The sequence below is a fragment of the Paramormyrops kingsleyae genome, chromosome 11 (genome assembly GCF_048594095.1).
Source record: "Paramormyrops kingsleyae isolate MSU_618 chromosome 11, PKINGS_0.4, whole genome shotgun sequence".
Classification (NCBI taxonomy): Eukaryota; Metazoa; Chordata; class Actinopteri; order Osteoglossiformes; family Mormyridae; genus Paramormyrops; species Paramormyrops kingsleyae.
The window spans coordinates 1,133,131-1,141,790 of record NC_132807.1 but is presented as its reverse complement, the minus strand read 5'-3'; positions in this window follow the sequence as shown (position 1 = coordinate 1,141,790).

Sequence of the window (8,660 nt, the reverse complement as noted above, 5' to 3'; positions counted from 1 at the left end):
AATTTCTTAAGTGCTATGCTTCCTTTGCCGCCCCCTCTACCACTTTTTGAAAGATGTCCGGTCGACAGTAAAGTCCTTTCTCTGGAATGCCCGCAAGCCTCGCATAAGGTACTCCTTTCTTACTCTTTCTAGAGATGATGGGGGTCTCGCTCTACCGGAATATGAATGGTACCACTGGTCCTTTGTTCTCCGTTCGGTCTGGCACTGGCTTCAGCCTCCCCCATCACCGCCTTCCTGGTTTCCAATAGAGGAGAATCTGGCGCGTCCGCATCAGCTGCAACATCTCCCTTTTCTCTCCCTGAAAGCTAAGGCAGCTAAACCTGTGCTAGGCTCAATTGTGTCTTATGCTGTGCAGATTTTCCATCGGGTCGAGAAGCGCACTGGCTCTGTCCCTGTCTGGCACTCAAATACACCAGTATTTCTTAATAGAGCGCTTAACATTGGTGGTCAGCCCATCACAAACTCCCGGTGGATCTCGTCCGGAATCCGTGTTTTGGGTGATCTATTTGATGACTCTGGCCTCCTCACGTTCCAGGCTCTCAGCTCTAAATTTCCTATCCCTCCTTCTTCCTTCTTTTTCTTTCTACAACTGCGATCTGTCTTCAGAACATGTGGGATTTCCTTCTCTGCTCCTTTGCCTATTCACCCCCTTTGCAAATTTGTGGCTTCCCTGTCCAAATCTAATAGACCAGTCTCCACGCTGGACATGTTTTTGCGTAATGCTGGTCAGGTTATTCCACCTGTTGCCCGTAAATGGGGTGATATCTCTTCTCCTTCTCCATTGTGCTGGCGCACCATTTTTAAAAATATTAAGCGGGCTTCTAGAAATCCCAATCACCAGCACGTTCAGTTTAGTTTTGTGCACAGGATGTACTGTACTCCACGATTGCGCTTCGCTATGGCTCTCGATCCTGATACCCTTTGTAAATTGTGCCCACTTAGAGCCCTTGGTATGTTCTGGGAATGTCCACCTGTGGCCGCTCTTTGGTATGCGGTCTCCTCCTTTCTTTCTGATCTGCTGGATGTGACTGTCCCTTGTTCTCCTCAATCTCTGTTACTCTTAGAGTTCTCTCTCCTTTCTTTTTCCCCTTCTCAGCAACAGACGATTTCTTGATCCTCTGTCGCTGCAAAGCTTCTGTTGGTCTCAAGGTGGAAAGACCCGAGTCGTTGCACTTTCATAGTCTGGAGGGCTTCCCTTTACAATCTGATCATGTTGGAGCTGTCTGCTGCTTGAATAAATGGTGCCTCAGACGTTACCATCAACAATTGGGAGCGTAATGCTTCACTTGTACTACAGTACATTGAGGAGAGCACATCACCTATTGTGTCTGGTTAATTTCTTATGTTCTTATGTTCTGGTACGGTTATGTAGATATGCTATATGGCAATATATTTGGTGTGTGTGTTGTGTATCTATGTGGATGTCTGGGGGTGTGCATGCATTTGCATTTATAGGTGTATGTGTTTTATTTATTATTGCTGTATGTATATTACTGTATATGTATATAGATGTATATTCTTTTGTTTCCTTTAATGTCTTGCTCCGGTGGGGGGGGGGGGGGGTTTGGTTCTGGTGTTTTTTTTGTTTTGTATGTTGAACAGTTTTTGATGTGTCACTTTTTTGTGCATTGTAGTAAAACCCAATAAAAAATTGGTTGCAAAAAAAAAAACCAGAATGATCATTTAAAAAAAACAAAACCTTTATGAGGTTGTGCAAAGAGGGGTACGACTTTCATCACGTTTGCACTTCTCTACATCATTTTTGGCCAATTTTTTGAGTCTTAATGGCGGTGTCATCTGAGAACTTCTTTTTATAAAATGCATATTATGTTTAAAAAAATTCCAGCTTTACGGTTTCAGGACAGAACAGCCACTCTGTTATGATGAACATTACGGTATTTTGAGTGTTATTAGTTGTGGCGCCCCTTACTGTACACTGACTACGCCACCCCTTGCGATTCACTACCTACTGAGTGTGCCAGAGCAAGGGAACAATGCTCTAATAAGAAGTACAGATGCAGGTTTTACAGAAATATAAAAGTACAACCTTTAACAACAAATATTCTTGATTGGTCACCAATTAAATAGGTCACTACCTTGATGTTGGGGAAGGGACAGTAAACAGACAAAAAGGGGAAGATGAAAAAAGAAAACAAATCACCAAGACATTGGGACAGAGGCCTATTGAACCAAGGGCGGGTAGACACACTGGTGGGAAGCTAGGGTTTCTATACCACACGTGACTGTGCAAACCCACTTATCCTAATATACACTTCAATCCAATACCCTGCAACCCTCACAGTACTCAGGTACCTTAAGTGACCATTGAAAGTCTTGCAGTTCAGGACTCGGTAGGACCACAGCAGGGGCTGACCCTGACACACACTGAATAAAGCAACACTTAACTCCCAATTGGGTAGTATACAAAACAGTTTAAAACAGCCGGGGCAAACAATACATGCAACAGGTTACCCCAGACTGCAGTGTAATGTTCTGAAACAAACAATACAACATGGACACGGTAAAAATGCAAACAGGCCAATCATAATATCCTGACATGACAAAGACATGTACAGGATTAACAACACATACCTGTCCCAGTATTAGCAGGATACGCCAGAAGTTAAGCTTGGAGATACATCAGTCCCAGCATGGTCATAGCTACCAGCGTCCACGCTGATTACACGCCAACTCGGAAGTCTTAAGTAGTTCTAACAGCGCCTGCTGTTAAAACCGGAAACGGGTGGAGTCATATTTTCATCTTCATGACTCCCGCCGACTGTGGCAAGGAATATATACAATCACGGACTATAAGAATAAACACGCCGTTGCGTTGAGCACTTACGCTGTGTTCGCCGACGAGCTGAACGCGTTCTTCGCACGGTTTGAGATAAACAGCTCTCACCGCGGAGACAACAACAGTCTGATCTCGGTGAGCGAGGACAGCAGCGCGGCTCTGGTTAGCCTGGCAGAGCGCGATGTGCGCCGGGCTCTGAAGCAGGTGAGCATCAGAAAAGCAGCGGGACCAGACGGGATTTCAGGACGAGTCCTGCGATGCTGCGCTGATCAGCTGACTGGTGTTTTCACTAAGATCTTCAATGAGTCCCTAGCTCTGTCTATTGTGCCAACGTGTTTTAAACGGTCCACCACAGTTCCCGTCCCGAAGCACAACAAGCCCTCCAGCCTGAATGACTACCGCCCGGTAGCCCTAACATCTCTGGCCATGAAGGTGTTTGAAAGGCTGGTAAAGAACTTAATCTGTTCATCCATCCCAAATTCCATAGACCCATTACAGTTCGCCTACCGCCCAAACAGATCCACTGAGGCGTTACCTGCAAGATCGCTATTTTTCTTTATGCTGCAATTGTTTTCATTATTACTTTGTTTAACTTGACACATCACATGTTTAAATTCTCATCCTTGCATTAGAATATAGACCAGTTAATACTGATGGTATCTCATCCTGTGTCATATGTTTTAAAATTACTACACACTGAATATTGAACTGAAGCTTGACATAAAAAAATTTAATCGCAAATCAAATCGTAATCGCAATTTCTGTCAGAAAAATGGCGATTCGATATTTTCCCCAAATCGTGCAGCCCTAGTTGGCACCACGTCCTGGGTTATTCCCTGCTTTGTGCCCATAGCTTTCAGGATAGTCTCCAGACCCCCTGTGACCCTGCACAGGAAGTTGACCATCCCCGGCCAGCCCCCAGAGTTCTGTGGAAGTTAAAAACACTTTAGTCAAACAACAGACTAACCAAATCTCAGGCTGGAGTAAGCTTCAAAAAAGGAGCTGGTCATTACCTGAACAGAAGGGGAACATAAGAAGGAGACTAGAGCTCAGCTGACAACATATATCTCTCCCGTTCCTTGCTGATGATGGGAGGTCACTGAGACGAGGTGAGACAAGTAAATAGAAAGTCAGCTGACTCCTGCTGACACCCAACAGTGTGACACAAAACGGGTGGCATTGCCGAAGACCTCACAGCTAAATATGGAAAGAGGAGAAATATTTTTAAAATGTAAATAAAATGTGGAGCACCTATAATAAAAGCACAGCTATTAGGTGCTAATGATCCAGTTCACACTCAAGATGCCTAAGTTTGATCAGGTCAATCCTGCGATGTAACATGGACAGGCAGGCGTAATGTACTCACTGTCTGCAGTATGAACAACATGGTCCCACACAGACAGGTGACCCCATAGAAGCGCCTCTCCAGGTTAACAAATACCTTCACTCAGATACTTATGCTCAAATGCTGTTCGCTGTCAGACTCTGCAACAAAGTCCTTGCAGCTGACCCCACACACATAGACTAACAAACACACACATCCAATACACCATGGTAGTTTCTATGTGCAATATTAGTTCTTGTCAATCCCTGTCACTCCATTGCGTGCCTGTCCATATAGATATATCCAGTGTTGTACATATATTTATATATCCACTCTGTACATATATTTATATATCCACTCTGTACATAATATACATACACTCTATTTATACATACATATATTTATCTGTTTACATATACACACATATATATATAAATATTTTTCAATATACTCATCCAAATTTATGTTTCCAGATTGTTTGTATAGTGCACTTTTTATACTGTACTGTTGGTACAGTTTTTATTCTATTATTTTTAATTTTGCTACTCTTGTCTTGCACTGTCCACTTTTCTGCCGTGACGATGCAATTTTCCACTTGTGGGACTAATAAAGACAAATTTGCTGCGATCTCTGACATTTGGACATGCTTCACTAAGAACTGTGCTGAGAGTTTCACTCCAGGAGAACACATGACCATAGATGAACGGCTGTTCCCTACCAAGGTTCCTTGTCCATTCAAGCAGTATATCGTATCCAAGCCGGACAAATTTGGGATCAAGTTCTGGATGGCCGCAGATTTGGAGACCGAATATGTCTGCAATGCATCCCCTTACTTCGGAAAGGACCCCAGTCGTCAGAAGTGGGAGAGGCTGGCAGAGAACGTGGTCATGAATCTGATGGAGCCATTTTTGGATGATGAGAGAAATGTCACAACGGACAATTTCTTCACCTCACTGGCACTGTCACACAGACTGCTTCAGCGCAAAACAACGCTACTGGGCACGGTGAATAAAGTTCGGCATGAACTTCCTCCACTTGCAAAGGACACTGCACAGCGGGAGGAATTCTCCACGTCAGTGCTTTGCAAAGCCTAGCTAAGCTCAAAATAAATAAATCACAGGGCCCTGATGGCATCTTACCTATAGTAAGATACCCAGAACCAGAGCTACTGGCACAAAGAAGGATTGCTGGGATTGCTGCGAGGATTGCTGGGATTGCTGCGAGAGAGTGGTGTTGAGCTGCAGCGATTGTTTGGGATTGTTTTTTGGAGTGTTTTGAGTGTTTGTGTGCTTTACCTGTTTACGTGGGTGGCTGTTTATTTCTATTTATTGTTCTTATTTCGGTCGGCGTGAGTGCTTGTCTGTCCTGTCTGTTAATTAACAGCGCGATTATTACCGACAGAGAGCTGCGGGTGTCGCGTGAGCGGCGTTTTTCTGTCCGCGTTTAAACTCCGTAACAAACACCCGCAGGGCGATTATAACTAATAGTATCTAACGTCGGTATCACTACCCGGCGCCGGAAAAGGACAGTTGCTCCTGAGCTTTGCTCGGTCGCCAGTCGGGGCCGGGAGGACATTTTCCACTTTTTTCCCGCTCCGGCAGTAGCCTGCTGTGAGGGGGTTTTTGTGGTTTTTCGACCTCCCAAGAGCAACTTCGATTTCGCCTTGTTTTTAGTTCATACTTGGTTCAGGCAGAGGTTCTTCTGGTAAGTAGTAGTAAATTTATCAGGTTTAAAATTTTAAATAAAATAATAATTAAGTTCCATTTTAACACAAGTAATAACTTATTTTAGTGTACTCCGCACGTTACTGCATTTATTGTTACGCAAATTAATCTTTATAGTTAAATACACTATATAAATTTACTGGGCTGGGAGTACGGGGCCATAGTGAGTTAGTTAATTATGGGGCCGGCTCAGTGTTGCGTTTGCAAGATGTTTGCCCTTCTGGACGTTAGTGTCCAGTCGGACTTCATCTGCGAGCGATGTAAGCTAGTGGACTCACTCATGGTCAAGGTTTGCGACCAGCTGGGGTGGATCCAGTTGTCGTGGTGCATGTTGGCACCAACGACATAGGCAAGGGTAGAAGGGCTGTTCTGCAGGATAAATTTATAGAAGTCGCCAATAAGCTTAGAAGCAGAACGTCCATGGTGGTATTTTCTGAAATACTCCCCGTGCCACGCGCAAGTCAGGCTAAGTTAGCTGAGATAAGGAGATTAAATGCGTGGCTAAAAGGATGGTGTAGGAAAGAGGGGTTTAGGTTTATGGGGCACTGGAGGACCTTCTGGAACAGGTGGGACCTGTTCAAGCCGGATGGGTTGCATCTGAACCGGAGGGGAACCAGTGTACTGGGAAGGCGTATTTGTAGAGTAGTTGAGGAATGTTTAAACTAGGGACTGGGGGGGCAGGGAGGTTAGTTAAGTATGTAACTGGGGGGAAATGGAAAGCCCCAAAAAATTATATTATAAGTAGGCACTGTAATAGTCCTACCCTTTGTTGTCTGTATTTAAACGCCAGGAGTATTAGGAATAAAATTCATGATTTAGAGGCTCTTATCTCATCAGACTCTTATGATATTATAGCAATAACTGAAACGTGGTTGAGTGATAAGGATGGACAAGAATATAATATGGATGGTTACACATTGTTCCGTAAAGACCGTATAGGTAAGAAGGGAGGTGGTGTTGCAGTATATGTAAAGGAAAACTTGCAGGCAAGGGAGCTTACTGATATAAGTAAAAGTACGGAAGCTATATGGGTAAAATTAGATGCTACAAACTCAAATAGCCTAATTGTCGGTGTTTGTTACAGAGCACCCAATGTAGCTGCTGAGGAAAGCAGATTGTTATACAGTGATATTAGGATTATGAGCAATAAAAATGATGTGGTAGTTATGGGTGATTTTAATCTACCGGGGATGCAGTGGGACATTGTTGCTGGCTCTTCTGAAAATGAACTTGAGATGGTGGAATTAGTACAGGATTGTTTTTTTACTCAGTTTGTTAACACCCCTACCAGGGGAGATGCCATTCTTGATCTTGTTTTGTCTAATAACCAGGACAGGATTGGTAAATTAGACGTTTTAGAACCACTTGACAGTAGCGATCATAACATGGTTAAATTTGAGGTTAAGTTTAGTGCCCGAAGAGCAAAGTCCAAATCAAAAATATATAATGTTAGGAAGGCTAACTTCAATTGTATGAGATTAAAACTAGAAACTGTGAACTGGATGGAGTTAAATAACAAAACTGTTGAAGAGGCATGGGAATTTTTTAAAAGCACATTATTGCAAGTGCAAGAGGACTTCATACCTGTTTCCAGCAAGAATAAATCTAGGAAATTGCAACCTAGGTGGTTTAATAGGGAAATAAAGTATAAAGTAAGGAGGAAAAGGGCTTTGTTCCAGAGATGGAAAATAACTGATGATGACATAATAAAGCAAGAGTATCTAAATCTACAGGCTGAATTAAAAAATGACATTAGACGAGCTAAAAGGAATGTCGAAAGGAAGATCGCATTGGAGGCTAAGGATGACGTTAAAAGTTTCTTCCAGTATTTTAATTCTAAAAGAGCTCTAAAAGCTGGAATTACTAATCTGCAGGATAGTAAGGGTCTTATAATTGAAAACGACATTGACATAGTAAATGAGTTCAATGATAGTTTTGCACGGGTATTCACTGTTGAGGACACTAGTAACTTACCAGTTCTTATTACTAATCCAACATCGTCTATAACTAATATATATATAATTGAAGCTGATGTTTTGCAAAGCCTAGCTAAGCTCAAAATAAATAAATCACAGGGCCCTGATGGCATCTTACCTATAGTGTTAAAAGAGATGAGGGATATTATTTCCCGACCCTTAACATTACTGTTTCAAAAATCCTTATCTGAAGGTGTGGTACCTTCTGATTGGAAGCATGCCAACATAACGCCCATTTTCAAAAAAGGGGATAGAAGTAATTTGTCAAACTATAGGCCAATCAGTCTAACTTGTATAACTGGTAAAATTATGGAGGCTATAATCAAAGAGAAAATGGTAGATTACCTGGACTCAAATAACATTTTGAGGGATAGCCAGCATGGATTTAGGAGAGGTAGATCCTGTTTAACAAATCTGTTGGAGTTTTTTGAGGAAGCTACTCAGGAAGTTGATGATAAGAAGGCCTATGATGTCATCTACTTAGATTTCCAAAAGGCTTTTGATGTTGTCCCCCACAAGAGGCTCTTATTTAAACTCAAAGCAACAGGTATTTTAGGAACTGTAGCGACCTGGATTGATAACTGGTTAACGGATAAGAACATAAGAACATAAGAAATTTACAAACGAGAGGAGGCCATTCGGCCCATCAAGCTCGTTTGGGGAGAACTTAACTAATAACTCAGAGTTGTTAAAATCTTATCTAGCTCTGATTTAAAGGAACCCAGGGTTTTAGCTTCCACTACACTAGCAGGAAGACTATTCCATACTCTAACTACATGCTGTGTAAAGAAGTGCTTCCTCAAATTTGTTTTAAAATGTTCTCCCGCTAATTTCCATTT